This window comes from Myotis myotis, unplaced genomic scaffold (assembly GCF_014108235.1).
Source record: "Myotis myotis isolate mMyoMyo1 unplaced genomic scaffold, mMyoMyo1.p scaffold_m19_p_2, whole genome shotgun sequence".
In the NCBI taxonomy this organism is placed as follows: domain Eukaryota; kingdom Metazoa; phylum Chordata; class Mammalia; order Chiroptera; family Vespertilionidae; genus Myotis; species Myotis myotis.
Window position 1 is genome coordinate 173003024 of NW_023416324.1, and position 25924 is coordinate 173028947.

Genomic DNA, 25924 nt, shown 5'->3' on the forward strand with positions numbered 1-25924 from the left:
AAAAAAAGAATAAATCAGTGTTTTAGAAAACAGAAAAATAGTAGAAATAAGAATAAATAAGAGCAATGAATAAATTAAAGACAAATAATAAAATGTAAAGTATATATTTATAAGTTTTTATTAAATTAAAAAGAGAGTGCATGAGCATAAATGTGGTAAAATGTAAATATCTGAGAAAACTGGGTGAAAAGTATGTGGAAATTCTTTATACTATTCTTATAATTTCTTAAACAGCCTTCCTTGTGATGAGGAAGTAGAGATAAGTTGGCCAACGGTTTGGGTGGTTTTTGTTTTTTTTTTAATGACAGAAACCTGGGCATATTTAAATATCCATGGCAAGATGCCAGTAGTGGGGAAAGGGTAAAGATTGGGGGAGAGAGAGAGAGTGCAAGGATGAGAGAGAATCGAAAGAATGAGCAGATGCTTATGACTATAAAACAATATATGTGCAATGCAGAAAATTTGGTAAAGATAGAAGGGTATATATTAAAGAATACAAACCGTGAATCATATCAAGACCTAATATGAAGGTTCATTACTGGAGGCATTTCAGGTGCAGGCAGGACAGAGGGAGGCCTGGAGGACAGAGGCAGAGAGGAGGCCTCAGAGGATTTGCTCACTCATTTCATAGATGGGAAAGCTGAGGTTTAGAGACATGAAAGTATTTTCTTTAGATTACAGAGCTAGTTAAGGGCAAACATCCTTTTCTAACTCCTGATCCAATTCATTCCACTTTATAGGAACTATCACTGAAGTTTCCAGTGGTTGTCAACCACGGCAGACACTGTCCCTGGAAGCACTGGTAGATGTGTGGGAGCCTTTTTGATTATTATAGGACAAGGGGATGCTATTGTCCTTGAATGGATGGGGAGTAAAGATGTAGAAGTAAACTTTCTACAGTGATCCAGGAAGTTCGGAACAGTGAAGACTGTACTATCCAAAGACCAACTGCACCTACGTTAGGAACCCTTATAGGAGCTGTGCCCAGAAACCAGGCTTCTGGGGTCAGGTCCAGCCCATTGTTATTGCGCTATGTGTCTGGGCAAGTCACCAATCCTCCTCATTCATTGTGAAAATCAGCATTTTATACCAGATGGGAACTCACATCCTTCAGCCTCTGACTTGCCCAGATTCTGTCATCACATTTGGTTGGCCCCTCAAAGGAGGCCAACGGTGGTCAGCAGCAGGTGCTGCCAATGACACACAGGTGCACGCAGAGTAAAACCCCAAGCCCTTCACTTTGTCAGTCCCTTGGGCTCAGTGGCTTCACAGCTGAGCAGATCTCTAGCATCTTAGATGATAACTATGCTCTTATTTGTAGAACTCTTTATAGCGTTACTAAGCATTTTCGCCTGCACTATTTCATTGTTCTCCCATTAGCCCTGTGAAGTAGTTATTACAACTCCAATTTTATAAATGAAGGAAACTAGATTCAGAGTACGAATGACTTGTCTCAGATAACTGGGTCAGTAATTGAAAGATGGAGCTGAGGTAAAGGCCTGTCCTCTGAGGCCAAATCCGAAACACTTTTCAGCCCCTCTCCATGCCCTGATGGCAAATGCTGGATTTTTATTTTTTTTACCTGCTCCCTTTGGTCCAGGCTGTGCAATGATTTCCACTCCCCCATCCTCCTTCTCTCAGGCCACTATTTTCACTTGGGTTAGAAATTAACTGGAGAGCAAGCAAGAGAACCACAAGCTTGCTCTTAGCTTCCTTAGGAAACAGCTTTCTAACATCAACAATAGATGGTTAATCTATAATAATAAAGGCGCAATATGCTAATTAGACAAGACAGCCGATCGACCTCCCTGATGTCCTTCCAGACAACCTTCTGGACGAAGCCAGGGCTGTGAGGGCCGAGCCCCTTGTACGAATTTCGTGCATCGGGCCTCTAGGTGTTTATAAGGTAGTGAGCTCTCTGTCACTAAGGTGCTTAAGAAGACAGTGGATGACTATCTGGCAAAGACGTGGTAGAGAAGATTCCTGATTTGCAAATTCAAAAGATCTCCGGAGTCTCTTCCAAATTTGAGAGCAGAGGACTCTGCACTTAGGGAGACAGCATGGCTTGGAAGCTGACTGGGCAGAGGACCAGGCTGTGGAACAGAATCAAGTCTGGAGAAGGAAAGAAAGAAAAAAACTCTTAAAGTGATTGTGAAGCAGATTCTTTTCTTCCAAGAAAAAGACTGGAGCCCCAACAGGGATGGAGAGACAAACTGGGTTGATGCCTAAAAAGGAAGTTAGGGGAAATGTCAGTATTTCTCAAATAGCCTTGTACAGAAAATGTGTCAACAAACACCCAGCCAAACTTCCCCAACTACAACTCAGGCATCACAGACGAGAAACAGAGGAGCAGTCTCTTGAGAGAAAAGCACTTGAATCGAGTTAAAAATATATTAAATTCACAATCAGTCAAAAATGCTAAAGGCCCACAGAATATCTTTAGACCAGACTTCTTCCATTTCCCTGAAAGTGGGATTCTTTCTAAAATATTATCTGAATCAACATTTGGGGGTGGAGGGTGGGAAGGACAGGCCTTGCAGTGGGAAATCAGCATTTCATCATTTAGCCGGAGCAGTCTTTTGATTGCAATTCCAGAGGGAATTCTGGGAACTACTGCTGTTCTTACAATGGAAACCAAGTCCTGAATTATCTTTGCAGCCTGGCAGCCTGATGTAATAAATAGCTTCAGGTGAAAAGGGGATTCACATTTACAATAACCAACAGAATGCCTTCTTTCCCCCAAAATTCTTTAGAAATCTTGTTCAACCCCTTTCAACCATGGGTACACTTGAATATGTTTAGAAAAAAACAGGTTTTAAAATAAGTCCTTCTCTTATATATGTAATACATAGAGAAAATAGACATGCACCCAAAACAGGAAATAAATGTGGTATGTTTATCCACCACCCCAAAATAAGCATTTTAGTATGTCTACTAGATTTTTAAAAATATATGTTTATTGATTTCAGAAAGGAAAGGAGAGGGAGAGAGAGATAGCAACATCAATAATGAGAGAGAATCATTGATTAGCTGCCTCTTACACACCCCCCCCACTGGGGATTGAGTGACTTCCCTGGCATGTGCCCTGCCCGGGAATCGAACCATGGCCTCCTGGTTCATAGGTTGACACTCGACTAGAGGCTCTACACACTGAGTCACACTGGTGGGGTACGCTATATTTTTTGAAGTTTCATTTTAAGTTTTTGAATGGTTCAAAATCAAAGTGGCATTAAGAAGATATTCTTTGACAACTGTTGTCTCCACTTGACCTCCATCTATCATGTTTCCCACCCACTCCCAGGTGACCTCTTTTGAGTTGGTTATGTATCCTTCTAGTACAAACATAAATTCTAATTTTATACCTTTCTTACTACAAAAAGGTTGCATATACTACATCTAGCTTTTTGCACTTGAAAATATATCCTAGTTCACATTAAAATGGGATCATACTTTTTGTAACTTGCTTATTTGCTTAAGAATTTTTTATGGATATGTTTGCATATCATCAAATATTTTTCTAGAGTATAAGTTTTAAAGGATATGATGCCAGGAAAAAGCCCTGGGGTACTACTATGGCTGGGTTGTTTTTTGTTGTTGTTTTGTTTTTTGTTGTTTTGTGGGGGGGTTTTGCCCCTCTTGGGATAATTTCTAGAAAAGGAAAGAAGAATGCTCTGGCTCCTGGAGTCGAGGCCTGTAAATGAGTTCTAGCTCAGCCAGTTGCCAGCTATGTGCACATAATGACTGAGGCAAGACAAGCTGGGAGCTTCAGTTCCCAGTATTTACACTTTCTCACCCACAATAATGCCAGCTTGGCCCCTAATCGAGACTGTGTGAGAATTAAATGAGACAATGGTTAGGAAAAGACCATTCAATGTGAGACAAACAGTAGTTAAAATGTTAACATACCTACACCATGCTCACAAAAATATTAACATACCTACACCATGCTCACAAGCATACACCCTCCCATGCATGCACCAATGCATACACAAGTATTTACATTTCAATAGGGAACTCTTTTTGGTTACTGTTTTATGGCTTTTCAGTAAATAATTTTTGTCAAAACTTGAGTCTTCTAAAAACATTTTTCTTGTTACATATTTAATGTAATCACATTATAGAAAAATTAAGATGAGTAAATAAACAAAAAGGAGAAAACTGAAATCCTATCTAATAAAAGAGAAACATGGTAATTAGCATATGACCGCTACCCTTCCCATTGGCTAATCAGGGCGATATGCAAATTAACTGCCAGCCAAGATGGCGGCCGGTAGCCAGGCAGCTGGAAGTGAACATGAGGCTTGCTTGCTTCAGTGATGGAGGACTCCAACGTTCCCCACCTGCCGCTGCCGGCCTCTGAGCTGCAACTCTAAGCAACTATGTTACAAATATAGAAGCTAAACAAAACCCCAGAAACCTGCCTTAGTCGCCAGGCTTCAGCCAGCAGGATCGCAGCATTGTTTCAAATACAGAAAGTAAACAAAGGCCAGAAACCTGCTTTCAGCAGCGGAGGCCTAAGAGCTGGAGCCTCAGAGCTAAAGCTGGCCCAGAATAAAAGAAAAAAGAAAAAAAGGAGCAGTTGGGAGCTTCAGTCACCCGCCAGCCTGAAAACAGCCCTCAGCCCCTCACCCAGACTGGCCAGGCACCCCAGTGGGGACCCCCACCCTGAAGGGTGTGTGACCAGCTGCAAACAGCCATCATCCCCTCACCCAGGCTGGCCAGGCACCCCAGTGGGGACCCCCACCCTGATCCAGGACACCCTTCAGGGCAAACCAGCCGGCCCCCACCCGTGCACCAGGCCTCTATTCTATATAGTAAAAGGGTAATATGCCTCCCAGCACCGGGATCAGCGGAGCCTCGAGGCCTCGCAGCACTGGGATTAGTGGAGCTGAGAGGCCTCCCGGCACCGGGATCAGTGTGACAGGGGGCAGAGCCCAAACCCCCTGATCACCCTGCGGCTCTGTGTGTGACAGGGGGCAGGGCCACAACCTCCCTATCCGCCCTGCTCTGTTCGTGACATGGAAAGGCGCCCCAACCCCCTGATCAGCCCTGCTCTGTGCCTGATAGGGGGGAGCTCCCCAACCCCCTGATTGCCCTGCGGCTCTGTGTGTGACAAGGTGTGGTGCCCCAACCCCTGCCCCCCCCCCCCCACAGGCCCTGCTCTGTGTGTGACGGGGTAGAGCCATAATCTCCCCATCGGCCCTGCCCTGAGTGTGACAGGGTGCGACACCCCAACCCCCTGATCTGCCCTGCTCTGTGTGTGACAGGGGGCGGTGCCCCAACTCCCCTATCGGCCCTACTCTGTGAGTGACAGGGGGGAGCTCCCCAACCCCCTGATGGGCCCTGCTCTGTGCGTGACAGAGGGTGGCGCCGCAACCTGCTCATCGGCCCTGCCTTGAATGTGACAGGGGGCAGTGCCCCAACCCCCCAATCGGCCCTACCCTGAGCGTGACTGAGGGTGGCATTGCAACCTCCCAATCGGCCCTGCTCTGAGCCCGACCAGGGGCTGCACCTACGATTGGGCCTGCCCTCTGCCACCCGGGAGCAGGCCTAAGCCAGCAGGTCGTTATCTCCCAAGGTGTCCCAGACTGTGAGAGGGCACAGGACAGGCTGAGGGACCCCCCGCCGAGTGCACAAATTTTTGTGCACCGGGCCTCTAGTAATATATAATTTATTTACAAAATCCTCCCCTAATTTCCATATTTAAGTGTATATGTGTGTACATGTGCATGTGTTTGTGCACCTATACAAACATATATACAATATATAAACTGAGCTCATATTGTATATTGTTTGTGCAATCTCCTATTTCCACTCAGCATGTTACATATATTGTTCCATATTCATAAACATCTTTATTGTCATTAATAGTTACATAGAATTCTATTGCATTAATAAATATACTATACTTTGTCTAACCAATCCACTTTTGTTGGGAATTTAAGTTCGTTTGAGATTTTCATTATTACATATAATGCTATACTGGACCTCTTTATAGCCAAATGTTCATATACATTGAAGAAGTCAATGCAAAAGGAGTGTTGCATGTTTTATTTTATTCATTCAACAACTGCTCTGGAGCACCTACCGTTCTCTGTGAACTGTCTAGGTCAGTGCTTCCTAACTATTTTTTGTCATGCCCCACCTAAGTGGAACCAGCTGCCTGATGGCTCTTTTAACTTCGTCCCACAAATGCTCAATTGGATTGAGATCTGGTGATTGTGGGGGCCACCTAAGCAAGGTAAAGTCTCCCTCGTGTTCTTGAAACCACTCCTGAACAATACGAGCACCGTGGCATGGCACACTGTCTTGTTGGAAGAAGCCATCTCCATTGGGATACGCCATCAACATGATAGGATAAACTTGATCAGCAACGATACTTAGGTATGTTGTGCTATTCAGACGTTGTTCCACACGAATTAAAGGGCCCAAATCATGCCAGGAAAACATGCCCCAAACCATAACACTGCCCCCACCAGCTTGAAGGGTTGTACTCATGCATGTGGGATGCATGCTTTCATGCTGTTTCCGCCAAATTCTCACTCTGCCATCTGCATGATGCAACTGGAAACGTGATTCAGCAGACCACATGACTTTTTTCCAATGCTTGACTGTCCAATCCTTGTGTTCCTATGCGAATTGGAGACGTTTTATCTTGGTAACTGCAGACAGAAAATGTGTTCGAACAGGCCTTTGGCTTCCATATCCCATACAAAGCAGTGTACAGCTAATTTGCCTACAAACGTCAGGTGGTCATAATAATCTGGCCACTCATAATAATATATATCCCACATTCAGAGGCTGTTAAATCACGTTGTTTACCCATATCTTCAGAAAAAAAAATCACTTCTACTGTTGTAGTAAACAACCTGATTCCCTATTTATAATGGTCTGGCCCTCTAGCAACTTCAGCATGAAATTATAGCTAATTTGCCTACAAACATCAGGTGGTCATAATAATCTGGCCACTCAGTGTATATTTATATACTGTATATGAGGCCCCTAGAGCAGTAATGGTGAACCTATGACACACGTGTCAGAGGTGACACGCGAACTCATTTTTTTGGTTGATTTTTCTTTGTTAAATGGCACTTAAATATATAAAATAAATATCAAAAATATAAGTCTTTGTTTTACTATGGTTGCAAATATCAAAAAAATTCTATATGTGACATGGCACCAGAGTTAAGTTAGGGTTTTTCAAAATGCTGACACACCGAGTCAAAAGGTTCACCATCACTGCCCTAGAGCCATAAGAAATGCAAAAAAATTCACTGTTAATAACACATTCTTGAATTGCCCCCCTTAAACATCAAATTACCCCCCTGTGGGGCATGTGCCCCACATTGGGAACCACTGGTCATGGTGCCAGAGTTACAAAGATGAATCTGTTTCAGGAACTGTTAATTTAAGAAAGAATACTGAAAGAATTATGATTACATTTTGGATTTGCTGAACTCCTAAGGGTTCCTGGTGTGCCTAAAAGTCCCTTTCAAAAACACTACATCTACTCCCTAATCCAGTGGTTCTCAACCTTGGCTGCACATTAGAATCACCTGGGAATCTTTTTAAAATCCTGATTTCTGGGCCTCATCCTCCAGAAATTCTGTTTCTTTGTTGCTAATGTTGTGGCCCCACCCCATAGCAAAGAAACAGAATTTCAGGAGGATGAGGTCCAGAAGTCAAGATTTTAAAAAGATTCCCAGGTGATTCTAATGTGCAGGCAAGGTTGAGAACCACTGTGAATTGACCCTTTCTCTGCCTGGAAAACTTGTACTCACCTGTCAAGACCCAGTCCAAATCTCCCCTGCTCTGTGGAGCCTTCCCTGACCCCGCAGGAAAGAATAAGTCTTTCCTGAAGAACTTTATGGCCCCAGAACACCTGTCCATATACCCTCCTATCTTTATCTCTCTCTGAAATGTAGGCTCCTTGAGGCTGGGGATTTATTATCTCCAGCTGTGCCCAGCAAGATCCCTAACACAAATGTTCTCACTGAATAAATCACTAATGCCATGTGCTTAGTAAAATTGGCAAAGAAGGGCTGTTAGCAAAGGCCCATGGCCAGCAACAGGTTTATGGAAAGGCTCAGCTGTCCTGGCCCATGCAGTGGGCCAGCTTTTTCCTATGTCCTTATTTTGTCACTCTATCTTGACCCTGACTATATATATATATATATATATATATATATATATATATATATATATATATAGAGAGAGAGAGAGAGAGAGAGAGAGAGAGAGAGAGAGAGAGAGATTTCAAAGAGGAAAGGAGAGGGAGAGAGAGATAGAAACGTCAATGATGAGAGAGAATTATTGATTGGCTGCCTCCTGCGTGCCCTCCACTGGGGATTGAGCCCACAATCCAGGCATATGCCCTTGACCGGAATGGAACCTGGGACCCTTCAGTCCACAGACTGATGCTCTATCCACTGAGCCAAACCGGCTAGGGCGACCCTGACTATTGAAGACTTCACTCCTAAGTGTTTGGGCTCACTTAGGCACCTAAGGGGCAGCAGGGGCTCCCCAGGAACTAAAATTTTTATAATTAGGGGGAGTTTTTAAAGTATAATATACAAAATCATGAATATCCACTTAGGGATAAAATAATAATTATTTCAACCAAGAAAAGAAATCAACAAAACACAAATTACAAAAGCTGACCAACATTACAAAATCCCTAAATGCCTGATGCACTTCTCTAATACTTTTTAAATGTTTCAATTATTCTGAGAAAAATACACATTAACCTTAAATTAAGGAATACACAAGGATAATTCAAATATGCTTTTATTTATTTATTTCAAAATATTTTAGTGATTTTTTAGAGAGAGAGGATGGGAGAGGGATAGAGATAGAAACATCAATAAGAGAGAAACATCATCCATCGGCTGCCTCCTGCACACTCCCCAGACCACCACCCCTCCTCCCCAGGGGATTGAGCCCACAACCTGGGCATATACCAAACCAGAAATCAAATCAAGGGCCTCTTGGTTCCTGGGTTGATGCTCAATCACTGAGCTACATTAGCCGGGCCAAATATACTTTTAAATGGCTACAATCTGGGGCAAAAAATATGCACCGTGAACCTCAGCATGCTGCAGGGCCAGAAAGTAAGGGAGTGCTCAAAACCCAAGGCCAGATGTCAGAGGAACACAGGAGCTAACTGGGAGAGCTCCCAAGGGCCAAACCTGGAACAATTTGAGGAACAAAATAAAGAAGTATTGGATTATAACCCAAAGTACAAAATAAATATCCAGACTCCATATTCATAGAAATAAATGATTGAATGAGAGAGAGAGAGAGAGAGAGAGAGAGAGAGAGAAAAGAAATCTTTCAAGTAGAATTTCAAATAATTTATATAGATACTGCTCCCTCAAGGGAGGTTATATAACTCCCCATCCTTTAACTGTGGGCTGCACACAGTGAGTTCCTTCCAAAGATTACAGCAGAGAAAGAGTGGGGTGGGAACAGTAATTGTACGGAGGAGAAACCTGGCAAGCACTACCTCAGCCAGGTGATCGGGGTCATCATCCACACGATGTCACATTGGTAGCACAGGCCCTTGACATGGCGAAATGAAAATGGCACTCTACCTCTGTGGCCTTTCTCCCCCAAACCCACCACCCCAATCTAACCATAAGGAAAACAGACAGATTTCAATAGAGGGATGTTCTATAAACCTGACACATTCTCCTCAAAGCTGCAAAGTATTCAATACAATGAAAATTTGAGAAACTATCATAACCAAGAAAAGTGTAAGACAGCTAAATGTAATGTGCTATCCTGGATAGAGTCCTGAGACAGAAAAGGGAAATTAGGTAAAAACTTAGGAAATATGAATAAATATGCAGTTTAGTTAATAACAATGTAGCAATATTGGTCCATGAACTGTAACAAATGCACCTGACTAATGTAAAATATTAATTAAATAGGGGGAAACTGGGTACTGGGTATATGGGAACTCTGTACTATCTTCACAACTTTTCTGCAAATCTAAAACCATTCTAAGAAAGAAAGCCTACTAGGAAAAATGGCTACATTATATTGAATTCCATAAATGTATAGTGAAATTATTCCTTAACTACAAATTTTAACTTTTTAATGAGCATGTATTGAGGACACTTGTTCTCGGGCCATTGGACTGCATCAGGAGAAATCTTTCCTGTTCTTACAACCAGACTTTATCAGTAAATGCAGGGTTTCCACATCTTACCCGGAAGTACATATTTAAAAATTAATGGATAAAAGTGAGTGCTTGGAGTTGAAATATGGATGGGCCTGGAGCCCAGTAAAGTGGCTCTCCTCTCCCAACCCTCCATGGCATCTGGGGAACTGCTCAGGGCTCTGAGAAGTTAGTTTGAGCATTTATACAACAAATGCTGGTGTTGCTAGAAGATGCTGTGGTAAACAATTCAGACAAGACCTCCGTCTTCAGTAAGAGGTGATCTGAAAAGCCTGGATTGATTCTCAGTTCAGCCTGGACTTTAGAATCACCTGTGGACCTTTTGTTTATATATAGGGAGAGAGATTTCAGAGGGGAGGAGAGAGGGAGAGAGAGATAGAAACATCAATGATGACAGAGAATCATTGATTGGCTGCCTCTTGCATGCCTCACACTGGGGATCAAGCCCACAACCCAGACATGTGCCCCCACTGGGATTCGAACTGTGACCTCCTGGTTCATAGGTCCATGCTCAACCACTCAGCCACACCAGCTGTGCTGGAACTTGTCTTAAAAATACCAAAGCCAGGCTTCTCTCCAGAATAGCCGAGGATGGGGCTCAGGAGTCTGTACGCTTTAAAAGCTCCCCCAGAGATTCTGAAGGGAAGGCAAGATTGGGGAACATTGACTAAATGGTCTAAGAATGGCCTGCTCTAAAATGGGTGTTCTGTGATCTCTGTCATCATGGAGAAGGACTGAAGTCAAGAGCCTGGGGTGTCCCCTCCCCCGGGGGAATCTGGGAGGAAGGAGCAGGAGTGGCAAGGCTCCTCAGCAGAAGGCAAGGCTCCCGTTGGCGTTGGCAAAAGAGGGGGCGAGGGGCGGTGCTGGGGAGCAATGGTGCAGAGCAACCCACACACTTGCTCGTTTTAGCACAAATCAGCTCTTCTCAGACATATGTACTGAAGAAGCCTCCTCCTGGAATTTTCCAGAGAGCTGAGAACTACTCCCAGCATAAAAGCATCAAGCGCAAATTCTGCTTATCTTGACACAAAGAATCTCAAGACTGGAAGGCCCTTAAGGGGTCACCAACCTCTCTTCTCTCTCTCTCTCTCTCTCTCTCTCTCTCTCTCTCTCTCTCTCTCTCACACACACACACACACACACACACACGCACATAGCTCAACACTGTCAGTCTCACAAGCTGTATGTTTCAGAGCAAGTTTTTGTGGTGCGTCTGAACAAACAAACCATATAGCTATTTTGATTTATAACCGCAAACAAGAACTCGGTTTAAAGAGAGCCTGGGAAATATGGCTGAGGGATAGAGAAAGGGAAGAACAATGACATGGTGGCCTACAGTTGGACAACTTTCCACCGCCATATAACCTTATAGGGAAGGTGAGACTCTTCCCATTTTACAGAGGAGGAAACTGTGCCTTAAAGAGTCAAATGTCTTCCCCTGAGTCATTCAGCCAGCATTCGACAGAGCTAGGATTTACTTCATCTTCCCAACTTTTCCAGGAGGTAGGTGTTATCATCCTGGTTTTCAGATGAGGAACCACTTATGGGAAGATGATGGGCAGAAGGATTATACTTTAAGTTTGGTCTCCTACTCCAAGGTCAGATCTCCCTTCAAGGTTATCACAGCTGCCTGCTGACCTGGGAGGTATTATCTGTCCCTCTCCCATCCCCATTCACACCAGGAAAGGCTCTGTGCTAACTTAACAACTTTTCTGTAAATGTAAAACTATTCCAAAATAAAAAGTTTATTTAAAACAGCAAATATTCAATATCATTGCTCTCAGATTTTTTGCACACTATAGTAAATGAGATACAATAATTTTTTAAACATTGGCTTTTTCATCTGTACACATTTTTCAATATCCATTTCTGTGTGTGCTCTATAATGTGCATAACATATCAATGCAGTAGTACATATACAAGTTGTAATACTTTCTTAGGGCTGCTGTGACCAAGCACCACAACTGCATGGCTTAAAACAACAGAAATGTTCCCACGGTTCCCATGGTTCTGAAGGCTGGGAGCCTGAAGTTGAGGTGTCCTCAGGGCCATGCTCTCTCTGAAGTCTCTAGGGGAGAATCTATCCTATGCCTCTCTCTTTGCTTCTGGTGTTACTGGCAATCCTTGGTGTTCCTTGGCTTCTAGACACATCACCCCAATCTCTACTGTGTTTATCACATGGTTGTTTCCCTGTGTGTCTCTGTGTATCTTCTCTTCTTATAAAGACAGCAGTCACATTGGATCATCGACCCACCCTACTCCAATGCAATCTTATCTTAACTATATTGTATCTGCAATAACTCTATTTCCAAATAAGTTCAAATTCTGAGGTTCCAGGAAGGATATGAATTTTGCAGGGACACTAGCTAACCCAGTATAGTATACCTTTTTGGTCTCCCCAAATTCACGTCTGTCCCATCTACAAAACATATTCACCTGATCCCAATATCCTCAAAAGTTTTAAGTCATTCCATCATCAACTCTAAATCTAAAATCTCATTTAAATATCATCAAGTCAAAAAGGTCCACATTTCATCATCTAAGTCATTTATGGTTGAGACTTAGGGTCTGGTACATCTTGGAGCCAAATTCCTCTTTTTATCTGTGGACCTGTGAAACCAGAAAACAAGTTATCTGCTTCCAAAATACAATGGTAGGACAGGCATGGGCCAGATACTCCCAGTCCAAATGGGAGAAAGAAGGAAAAAGGGGTCATGGATCCCAAACAAGTCTGATACCCAGTGCAAACATCTAGGTGGCAGTCTAGGTGTACTGATCTAGTCCTGCTATTTTTATATTTGTTTAAATTTTCCCCCAAAAAAATTTAAATAAAAAGAAAAATAGGTCCTTTTTACATGATATAAGAAGTGTAGGCTTATTGCAAAAAAAAAAAAAATACAAACAATAAATAAATATCACTCCTAATTCCATGACCCAGAAGTAACCCCTGTTCACATTTGGTATAATTCTACATCTACATTGAATTTATTTTTCATGTTTTATCACTTTCTACATTATATCTGTACCACACATGTGAAAAAAGGAAAACAATATATATGACATCTATAGGATTGTAACTTCTTTGTCCAAGCAGTTTGTGTCCTGTGCCACATATTTCCAGCCATTGTTACAAATAGCATTGTTGAAAGAGGCAGTTGCGATTTCAAGTGACATCCGGCCACCAGTCACTGATCACCACTAATGAGATCTAATGGGATGAGGAAGATTTATAAGAATAGAATGAAATGTTATCTTTTTTAGATGAAAGTCCTGGGGTTTTTTTAGGCTTTCAGTACAACCACTTGTATCCTTTTCTTCCTTCTTCATCTGACTAGAAAGGAGGCTCTAAAGAAATTAAAATGTGAAATATATTACCACAGTAGATTGTGAAGGAAGATGGTCACAGAAATCATTCTTTAAGGCAGGGGTCCTCAAACTATGGCCCGCGGGCCACATGCAAATACAAATATTGTATTTGTTCCCGTTTTGTTTTTTTACTTCAAAATAAGATATGTGCAGTGTGCACAGGAATTTGTTCATAGTTTTTTTTTTTAATTATAGTCCGGCCCTCCAACGGTCTGAGGGACAGTGAACTGGCCCCCTGTTTAAAAAGTTTGAGGACCCCTGTTTTAAGGTATAAGCAGCTGTCAGAGTCTATAGAGTTGTTTGTTTTTGTTTTTAAGTATTGACTAAAGTTTTAGAACTGTGCATCAGTCCTGAAAGGAATATCACTCCAACAAATAAATGTGAATTAAAAAGAAACATCCCTTGTTCTGACTAGGGACAAACAGGATTGGATTAAAATGGCTGACAATACAATGTTGAAAATTATTCAAGATGCCTCATCAATTACCATCTACATATTTATATCTCCAACTACTTGCTCAATAAATTCACCTTTTTTTAGTTAGAATTTAGTTATAATGTATAAGTTCAATTACTTAATAAAATGTTTTATTTCTATTTAAAAATAATACCACAGTTAAATGCAACAATCCAGCAAGGCGGCATCAATCAGCTCCCCTTCCGTCAGACCATGCATCCTCCACCCACGACTGTTTTTATTAACTGGGATTCCATCCATCTCTGTGTAAGTTTATGAAATGTGTTTTGGCTTGGAGCACAGAAAATCCATTTAGACATTAATAGTCTAGTTGCAAGTTATGTTACTCATTCACAAGAGTAACAACAGTGTGCTGAGATTTTTTTCCCCCCCCCAGCATTTTTCCCTTAATTTTATTGGCTAATAAAATCCAAACACTGGAACCTTTTGCCCAGAAAGTGGCGCCAAAGGAAAGCAGCTGCCCACCCAGACCCCAGGGGCTCTCCGAGTAGGATCTGAGTCTTGGGGGAGGCTCCAGGGCAGAGAGGAAGGCCTCCTCTTCCACTGCTGAGTCTCTCTGCGCAGGGTCAGCCAGCGGTTTTCCTTATGCCTTCCTAAAGGAAGGAAGAGAACTCAGGTCTCTTTCTAATTCTAGAAATTCGAAACGGTGGTATCACTGTGGCGTGTTCCCTAATTTAACCTTTTCCCTCAAATGTTCTTTCTCTAAGAACCCTTAACAAGCAATTTTGAGCAAATACTATGTATCAGATTCTACATAAGGTGTTGGTCATATAGAAAGGAGCTCATAGCTTAATAGGAAAGAGAGGGACATGCAAACCAATCATTGTAGGCCAACCTGATGAATATCATAATGAGATAGGAACAAAGTACATAGAGGCCCAGGGCAAAATTGGCACAAACTCAGCTAATATAAATAATAGCTTTTTGGGAATTATTTTTACTAATATACTGGTTCGTTTTTTCCCTGACCGGTATATTAGTAAAAATTATTCCCAAAAAGCTATTATCTATATAATAAAAGCCTAAGCGACCATTACAGCAGAACGACCAGAAGGGCCAGTCGCTATGATGCGCACTGACCATCGGGGGCAGTTGCTCAACATAGGAGCTGCCCCCCGGTGGTCAATGCACTCCCACAGGGTGAGCACTGCTCAGCCGGAAACTGGGCTCACAGCTGGCAAGCACAGCAACGGTGGTGGGAGCCTCTCCCGCCTCCACAGCAGTGTTAAGAAGCAGCGAGCTGGGCAGTAAGGAGCGAGGGGTCCCAGACTGCAAGAGGGTGCAGGCCGGGCTGAGGGACCCGCTCCCCCCCCTCCAGTGCACTAATTTTGTGCACTGGGCCTCTAGTTTATCTATAATAATAAAAGCATAATGTGCTAATTAGACCGGACGTCCTTCCGGACAACCTCCTGGACGAAGCCAGGGCTGCATGCCAGAGGGAAGCCGGTACCAGCAGCCAGGGGAAGGAAGGCCTACTCTTGCATGAATTTCGTGCATTGTGCCTCTAGTATTGTATAAAAGTGGGTAAAATATATATAAGAACATTACCTCAACTCATTAGACAAATGGTAAAAAATATCAGCAGGCAATTAACAAAAGAAAAAAAGTAGCAAACAAGCAGTAGTAACAGACCCCCTATTTTATTGGTCTTCAAAGACACAAAAATTAAAACAATAAAAACAGAAACTTATGAAATCTAGTTCTCAGAATTATTACAGAATAATTGAAACTCCATTTAATCTAATCACAACGCAAATTTATGCAAACCTCTAAGAAGACAATTGCACAATATGACAAAATAATAATTATCTTTTTAAACCCAATACTCCTAATTCTACGGAATTTATCCTAAGGAAATAATTGTAATGAAGAAAAAAACTACATGTATAAAGATACTTGTCACTGTTATTTATATTATTACTAGAGACCCGGTGCACAAAATTCATGCACGGGGGACGATCCCTGAGCCCGGCCTGCAACCTCTCACAATCCAGGACCCTTCAGGGGATATCCAACTGCCAGTTTAGGCCTGATCCCTCAGAGCCTAAAGCAGCAGTTGGACATCCTTCTCACAATCCGGGACTGCTGGCCCCTAACCGCTGGCCTGCCTGCCTGCCTGACCACCCCTAACCACCTCTGCCTCAGCCCCTGCCGCCTCAGCTTCATCCAAAAGGACGTCCAGAATGATGTCCAGAAGGTCATTCAGCTGTCCGGTCTAATTAGCATATTATACTTTTATTATTATAGGTTTCACTGTTATTTATCATAGTGATAGACTATATATCACACATACTAATGTAAGGGTAATGTTTCAGTAGATTTGTTGTTCTACTTTTCTATGCATTCATTGGTTGATTGTTATATGTGCCCTGACCTGGGATTGAACCCATACCCTTGGTGTAGTGGGATAACACTCTAACCAACTGAGCTACCCAACCAGAGTCAGTTTATTTCTTAATATAAAACTTAATAAAAAGAAAAACACAAACTGCCCATAGTAATAAATATAACTCTATCCCCCAGATCCAATTGGGACCGCAGCATCAGAAACCCTTTGCTAAAATGGGTTGCAAAGTGATTTAGGAATTTTAAGCAAGATAATACCAGTCAGAGTTAATCAGCCCTTCTTTTACTTCCTTTTCCCTAGCCACCTCCCATTCAAGTCATCCGATTCTTTACTTATTCCATTCTAGGATTCTTCTTTACCTCTCTGTCTACGCCACCTTTGAATGTAGAAACCATCCTACTCATTTTTGTAACCACCTACCCCTTCCCAGCTGCTAACAAATTCAATGAAATCATGAGTATTTAATTTACTTAACAGTGTACAAATACATTTGAGGGGAATGCATAGCAAGGACAATGATTTTGCTAAGCTGGTAGAACTGAGACAGTATTTTAAAAAAAATTTTAATTTTACAACATTTTTAAATTATTTTTATTTTTGTATAGGTAGTACCAGTTGCCTGGAGAGGATTTCATGATGGTATCTGAAATCAGGCTTTGAACATTTATGACTCATATGAGTAAGCAAGCTTATCTGGAAAAATAAATTTATAAACTTGAAAGACAAGCCAAGACATTTTTGGGAAGAGTAAGGAAGGAGGCCTTATTCTATAGATATTATAACTTCTTTTAATATCTTCTATGGTAATCGTGTGACTAAGAAGCCAACAATCCAGACACCTATCTGAGTGCGAATGTGTTGTTTTATTGTCACTGGAACATCTGCCTATAAGAGCTAGTACATCAAGTATTCACTAGTGCTGGGCAGGCACACAGTTTTCATTGTGAGCCGTGATGAGTCTGCAAGGACACAAATTGGCAGAATAGCACAGAACCTACCTTGGACATGACTCAAGTTCATAGTGAAGCATCATTTATTTCCTTTTTCCTCTTGTCAGTAATTCTCCAAAATGCTCCAGTTTTATGATATGACTTTTAAAGGAATTAAACTTGAATAGCACAAAATTGTATAATTATGTTACAATTCAGTTGCAATTATTAATGGATCCAAGTCTGCCACAGCATTATGAGGTAATAATGATGATGATAATAATAATGATAGCTAACATTCACAGTCTGTTTACCATGAGCCAGATATGGTGCTAAACAATTGGCAAGATGATTCAGCCCACCAGCCTGCTAGTTCATGTGTGCTAGTTATTTAGCATTGAAAAAAATTCTAAGAATTTCAGGTGAGCCACAGTCTGGAGGCAGATGAGTCACACTGAGCTCCTTGAATACATATTGGATGCACAGGCCCGAGAGCAGGGCCCACATCCCCAATGGCAACAAGGGCAGGAGCTGATTTTCTAAGGTCCCCTGTAGACAGGGGGAGCACTTCCGTATTCATCACAGTCCCCACAGCTCCCTGCTAGGCTTACACCCAGACTCTCCATTTCGATAACTTGCCCGCCTCCTAGACAATATGACTGCAAGCCAGCCATCTGCCACTAATTGTACAATGCCAACAACCAAACAAAAACTAAAGGGGACTTTGGCAATCATATAGCCTGATAGTTTTTCCAATCTTTTTATAGCATTGAAGTATTTCTTCTAATAAAATCTTACACAAAGGCCTGATCTCTAAAGACAAAAGAGGAACTGTTCTGGCTGAGGGTGGGGAAACCCCAAGAAGTACACAACCTACTTGGATCCTTCTACTCCCCATCCTTCTGCCTTTCACCCCCTGCGGGATCCCTTGACAATCTAAGGGTAGTGGCAACAGTCCCGTCTCCTCATTACAAAGCGGAGGCCACACACAAGTGAAGTCATCTGTCCTCAGTGACACAGCCAGGTAGTGGTGAGAACCAGGTCTCTGAAAGATGAGTCAGTGATGACAGTTTCTTCCATTAAAGTTGGTGGGTTTGTGGAAATGAGAGAGAGAGAGAGAGAGAGAGAGAGAGAGAGAGAGAGAGAGAGAGAGAGAGAGAGAAAGGAAGGGAGGGAGGAAGGGAGGGAGGGAGGGAGGAAAAGAATCTTTTTTCAAGCCCTCCTGTTACTCCATGTCACATACCAGCAATTGCCTTTATTAAAAAGGTTCTAAATAGTCAAGCATAGAATTATGAAAGCACATGGTGTTAGAGCTGAAAGGGACATTGAAAGTCTTTTTTTTTTTCTTCCTACCCCTTCATTTTACAGACCAGGAAAGTAAAGACATGCTTGAAACCAATCCCCCCTCTTAAGTGTTTTAAATTACCATCCCCTCCAATATGTCAAGTACTGTTACATCTTGACTTGATGGTCAGAAGCCAGAACTTCCTGTTTAAACCAGTTTCTTTATGAAAATCATGAAATTAAGATATAAATAAAAGTTGTGATTTCTTTCTCTCTGTGATTTTCCTTAAATCTTTGAAAGACACCCTCCCAATTGGGCATTCAAACATCTCCTTACTCCAGAAAGTGCACTTACAAACTTATGAGAAGATTGTTTCAGACTGAACTTTTCCAAGAGAATGCATGTCAAACTATCTGTGGTCAAAGAGTTTTTATTTTAAAATTTTCAATTCATTGCAGTGTAGACCAATAATTTATATAATGCAATGAAATCCATTAATAGACAAATGAAATTTTAAAGAGACTCACAAAATAGAAACTCATTTCTCATGTTTTATTATTAGATTCTAAAAAAAAAAAAAAATTACAACCAAATTGCTCCAACGGTTTCTAAATGCCTTCTTTCTATTCCTGTACTCACCCCATCATGAATCAGTAACAAACATTTGTGAACCAAACTTGGAGCTACATTGAGTAGCTCCAGGGTAAAGCACTGTTGAGATGGTTGGATATAGATTATGTCAGTAAGACAGCTCATGTGAACCAGGTGATGTTCCCCCCCCCCCCCTTCCCAGCCCCAGTCTGCTACTTTGGGACTATAGCTGTGGTTCTCAAAGGTCTGGGACAGGGTCCCTTCACAGCTCAGAAGAAAGAGAACTACTCAACCTCCTGACTGCACCACCTCAAAACAAGCTGGGCTGGGTTCAGATCACAGAGGGATTGCAAAATAGACAAAAGGAATTTGGACACTCCATCCTGAAAGTAAAGGGAAGTTGTTAAAGCCCTTGAGTCATATTAGGGTATGGAAAGGATAGGATGTCTGCAGTATGGAACAGGGCTTAGAGCAGTGGTTCTCAACCTTCTGGCCCTTTAAATACAGTTCCTCATGTTGTGACCTGACCATAAAATTATTTTCGTTGCTACTTCATAACTGTAATGTTGCTACTGTTATGAGTCGTAATGTAAATATCTGATATGCAGGATGGTCATAAGCGACCCCTGTGAAAGGGTCATTCGACCGCCAAAGGGGTCGCGACCCACAGGTTGAGAACCACTACAATAGGAGGTTTCTGTAATAGTGTTGGAAAGAGATAATATGGCCTGAACTCAGGTAGTAGCCATAAGGTATCAAGAGCAATTTAAGGATACTTACCTGGTAGGGGAGATGCCAAAGCAGTTGCCTTGCTTTCCCAGGACAAGGCTTATCCATTGCACTTGGGATGCGCTAACCCCTGCAATTTCCCCAAATGTGGGAAACTCGGCTGCATAATTTGTGGTAGTGGGGGACTGTGTTTGCACTCTCCCCTGTTATTAAAAAAAAAAAAAGAGGAATTTAGGGGACTTGATTATTGATTGAATGGAGGTGATGAAGCACCAGGAGAAATCAACAATGATTCCCAGGCCTTGGCTTGAATGACTAGATGTCTGGTGATACTATTCAATAAGATGGGAGACCCATAGGTAAACTCCGGAAATTGCTGCCTCGCACAACCACTTCAAAAATACAACTAAAAGACAAAACAGACATCATCCAGAACCACAAAAAGGCTGGCTGAGTGGAAATTCTACAACTAGAAGGAAAGAGAAAAGCACACTGAGACTCAGAGGAGGTGCGAAAGTAAAGTGCAGAGGTAAGGAGGCCCACGTGGAAAGGGCTGGCAACTGAGGACACGGTTGTCTTTTTCAATCCGGAGGGAGTCTCAAGCTCCCAACTCCAGTTCATACGGGAAGAAACTGGACTTTCTGGCATTGATCGGAACTCTAGAGTGGCTTTCTCTCAGAGGTGCTTGCAGCGATTACCGGGACACTGAGACCCAGAGCCTCTTAGAGTAGGACTGAGGAGCACCCATAGCTGCTTGCTCCGCCCTGTTAATCCCCTGAGACCCCGCCCCACCCAAACTGTGTGCAGAGGCTTTTGCATATGAAAGGCCTGGCCCTTTGTAATCTGAAAATTACTTAACAAACTGCAGCTGGGTCAGAGAGACCCAGAACTTCCAAAAGAAGGCCCAAGGCCCCACAGCAGCTTGCATTGCTTCACAGCTGGGCCTCATCTGGGCACCCCCAAACCCCAAACAAAGAAGAGGACTCTGCAGATCTCTCCATAGCTCCTGCTGGGTAGCCTCAGGCAGAGACTAAATTATCACCTCCTTAGAGATCCAAGAGCCAGTGTACCCAGTGGTCAGAGTGGGACCATCCAGATTACAACTCCTCACATCCATAAGGGACACACTCAGGGGGCAGATTCAGTGAGCACCAAAGCCCTACTGAAGCAAGTCTTGCCCCAGAAGGGTGTCTCCAGCACAGAAGTTCTCCCACTGCAGACACAGCATATTCTCACAGCCAATTGGCCTGGAAGTCAATTCCTCCCAGTGATACCTACAACAATCAAGGCTTAACTACAAGACTGTGCACAAAGCCCACAAAGAGGTGCACCAAGAGTGTCCACCTCAGGTAATTGGGGAGGCTGAGCCACTGGGCCCTATAGGACACCTAGCACAGAAAGCCACTCTATCAACACAGGGAAGCATAAAAAATGCGGAGACAAAGAAACAGGACACAAATGACAGAAATGGAGGAAAGCAAACAACTGGATATAGAGTTCAAAACCACACTTTTAAGGTTTTTCAAGAACTTTCTAGAAACCACCGATAAATTTAGTAAGACCCTCAAAAAGACTGGTGAGACCGCCGATAAATGTAGTGAGACCTTCAAGAAATCTAGTGAGACCCTCAAGGTTATGGAAAAGGACCAACTAGAAATTAAGCATACACTGACTGAAATAAAGAATATTATGCAGAGTTCCAACAGCAGACTAGAGGATCGCAAGAATCAAGTCAAAGATTTGAAATACGAAGAAGCAAAAAACACCCAACGAGAAAACAAAAAGAAAAAAGAATCCAAAAATATGAAGATAGTGTAAGGAGCCTCTGGGGCAATTTCAAGCGTACCAACATCCAAATTATGGGGGTGCCAGAAGAAGAGAGAGAGCAAGATATTGAAAACCTATTTGAAGAAATCATGACAGAAAACTTCCCCTACCTGGTGAAAGAAAAAGACTTACAAGTACAGGAAGTGCAAAGAACCCCAAACAAAAGGAATCCAAACAGGACCACACCAAGACACATCATAATTAAAATGCCAAGAGCAAAAGACAAAGAGAGAATCTTAAAAGCAGCAAGAGAAAAACAGTCAGTTACCTACAAGGGAGTACCCATATGACTGTCAGCTGATTTCTCAACAGAAACTTTGCAGGCCAGAAGGGAGTGGCAAGAAATATTCAAAGTGATGAATACCAAGAACCTACAACCAAGATCACTTTATCCAGCAAAGCTATCATTCAGAATTGAAGGTCAGATAAAGAGCTTCACAGATAAGAAAAAGCTAAAGGAGTTCATCACCACCAAACCAGTATTATATGAAATGCTGAAAGGTATCCTTTAAGAAGAGGAAGAAGAAGAAAAGGTAAAGATACAAATTATGAACAACAAATGCACACCTATCAACAAGTGAATCTAAAAATCAAGTGAATAAATAATCTGATGAACAGAATAAACTGGTGATTATAATAGAATCAGGGGCATAGAAAGGGAGTGGACTGACTATTCTCAGTGGGGAAAGGGGTGTGGGATGTTCGGGAAGAAACTGAACAAAAATCGTGCACCTATGGATGAGGACAGTGGAGGGGGGGTAAGGGCAGAGTGGGGGGTGGGAACCGGGTGGAGGGGAGATATGGGGGGGAAAAAAGGAAGAACTATAATAATCTGAACAATAAAGATTTAATTTATTTTTTAAAAAAAGATGGGAGCCCAGAAGGAGAAGGATGCTGAAAACAATGAATTCCATTTCTGGCAGGCTGTGTTTGACCTTTCCTGACCCTGTGCTATGGCTCATGGTGGGCTCTAAACTAGAATTCCCTACCTTTATATTCACTCATTAAATCCCAACCATAAAAAGGCTTTGCAATCATAAAAGAGCTTTTTAAGAACATTAAAGTAACATGGGAAAATATTTATTAAGTAATGTTAGGTAAAGTAATAAAAAATGCAAATTAAAACAAGGTAAAGTTCTTCCCCTGTTAAATTGGCAAAAAGAAATTTTTTTTGTTTAATTAAAATGCCCCAACTGCCAAGGATGTGGAAAAACTGGCATTCACACACGTTGCTGGTGGTAATGTAAATTGGTATAAACCTTTTGGAAGAAATTTGGCATAAGGCATCAAAAGCCATAAAAGAGTTTGTATCCTGTGACCTTGTAATTCCACTTCTGGAAATCTATTCTAAGGAAATAACTCAAAATGTAAGAGAAAGCACTTTATACACAAAGATGTTTATTATAGCAGAAACTGGAAACAACCAAAACGTCCCCTAATGGATTGGTTTAATAAGCTATAATAAATTTATTTGCTCTCCTCTTGTGCATAATGAAACTATTCAATAATAAATAGTAAGGTTTGGACTATATCTGCTATTGTTGTAATATGTATTTAACTTCCACAGAAAAAAAAGACTAGAAGGAAATGATCATAATGATCGGGTTAGGGTTGTGAATCTAGAGATAGTCTCTAAAATTTTTAAAAATAAAATGTCCCAAAGTCATTGTAAATGTTCAAAATGCTTTAATAGAAATCATCATATATAGGAAGAAAACTGGTAAGTGAAAAAAGTAAAATAGAAAATTCAATCTGTGTTAGTTACCAAAGAATATATATGTTTTTTGACGGACCAAGAATGGGAAAGAGCATAGGTAAAAGCAAACAGTTGACTTGAGTGAAGGATTTTAAAAATTCTTTATTTTAGACTGGTGCAGCCACTGTGGAGAACAGTATGGAGCTACCTCAGAAGACTAAAAATGGAACTCCCATTTGACCCAGTGATCCCACTACTAGGAATATATCCCAAGAAACCAGAAACGCCAATCAGAAAGGATATATGCACCCCTATGTTCATAGCAGCACAATTCACCATAGCTAAGATTTGGAAACAGCCTAGGTGCCCATCAGCAGATGAGTGGATTAGAAAACTGTGGTACATATACACAATGGAATACTATGCTGCGGTAAAAAAAAAGGAACTCTTGCCTTTTGCAACAGCATGGATGGAACTGGAGAGCATTATGCTAAGTGAAATAAGCCAGTCAGAGAAAGATAAATACCACATGATCTCACTCATTTGTGGATTATAGAGAACAACATAGACTGATGAAAAGGGACAGACTCAAAGACTGAGAAACAGCAATCAGGCTATCAATCCCCAGAAGGAAAGTAGGGGAGGGCGGGGGTAAGGGGAAGAGATCAACCGAAGGACTTGTATACATGTATATAGGCCATACCAATGGACATGGACAACAGGGGGATGGGAGCATGAGTGTGTGTGGGGGGGAGGTTGGGGGTTAATGGGGGGGATGAGGACACATTTGTAATACCTTAACTAATAATAATAAAAAATATATATATATAAAAAAAAAAATTCTTTATTTTAGTTATAACATTATATGTGACCTTATATTCATTTGAAGCAATCTACCCAATCTTATAAACCATCTCTAAAACCTCCTTTCTTAAGGCTTTCCTCATCCTCTGATCAAACATTATTGCTACTTTTTTTTTTAACCACCATGGCATTTGCTGTTAATTCTTATATAATTGTGGCCTGTAGTTCTCATTGGCCTGCATCAGAAAACCTGGTGCTCATTGCTGGGCCTCACCCCCAGAGTTTCTGATTCTGGAGACCTGGGGTGGAGTCTAAGAATTTGCATTTCTGACAGTTTCCCTGGGATGCACATACTGGGAGTCTGGGGACCACACTTTGAAAACCTTGGTAGGAGTATATGCAGATTCAATAGGATACCCATTCCCAGGAGCAACGTCTATTCTGTTCCTCCCTCAACCCCTCCCTTCCAAAGGCTGATTAATCCAAGATTATAGACAAGTAACCCAACCTGTGCCATTCAGAATATATCCCATCCCTGGGCACATAATTGGTCCAAAGTGAAGGCCATCTGTACATGCCAGACCAATCAGAGCCCTTCCCTAGGATTTTTCAAATACAGAACCATTCAGATGTATGTATGTAGCCCTCCTGCAGTGGACTATAGCCAGCATTAGAGAGAAGCCCAGAGTCCTGACGCTGTTTGTTTGAACTTGTACAAATTTGGATGCTTTTTGGTGAAAGTAGTAGATGGTGAACTCAAACCATGAACAAAATGAAAAGAGAACTGTAAAAACCTGTCTCACATAAGATGAGGTAAGATGGGCCCTATGTCTTGCTCTTATAGCTGCAATGTCACCAAAGATCTGGGTTTTCCCCATCACTCTGCTCTTACTACTTGGGTATCATAATGGGCCTAGCCTAAGCATAGGTCGAACATTGAAGGATGTCATGTAGCAGGGGAGTTAGACAAGCAAAGGCAGTGAGTATAACCTACACCCGCCTCAAGCTATGTCATGGAGTCACCCACAGAGATCTCCACCGAATCTAAGAGCTAACCTTTGAGAAAATGTGCTGTTCAACTCTTTTATTTGATCCTGTGGCCCCTACCTTATATTATCATTATTATTATTATCATCATTATCATTATTAATTTTTTTAATCCTTACCTGAGTATACTTTTTCCATTGATTTTCAGAGAAAGGAGGGAGGAGGAGGGGAGAGAGAGAGAGAGAGAGAGAGAGAGAGAGAGAGAGAGAGAGAGACATTGATTGGTTGCTTACCATACCCAGCTCTACCAGGGCCAGGGATGAACCTGCAACCAAGGTATGTGCCCTTGACCAGGAATTGAAACCAAGTTCCTTTGGTCTGTAGGCCAGTGCTCTAACCATTGAGCGACTTCCAGAGCTATTATTACTGTTTTTGCTTTACTTGCTTTGGGTTGCTGTTCACAGAGCCCTGACTGTTCTTTTAGTCTACCTTAAAGTATCTCATTTTTGTCATCAGTTCTCATTCAACCCTCAGGTAACCACAACCCTACTCCCCTCTCTAACCTTTAGTTTATGGCTTTGGCTGGGGTCCTACCCTTGGCTCAAAGATGAAGCATGAAACCTAGACATGAGCTCCTCAGTGCTTCATCTCCTCTCTCCTACCTACAATGGGCTGAGAAATGGGCTGTGACTTGTTTACAGC

At 41.9% G+C, this 25924-nt stretch overlaps 1 non-coding gene across 1 annotated transcript; it reads left to right on the forward strand.

Annotated features, from left to right (window-relative positions):
* The first annotated feature begins 19951 nt into the window (after positions 1-19951).
* On the forward strand, positions 19952-20114 carry LOC118677916. The gene has a single exon (XR_004974624.1). It is a non-coding gene; the product is annotated as a U1 spliceosomal RNA (small nuclear RNA).
* Positions 20115-25924: the final 5810 nt, after the last annotated feature.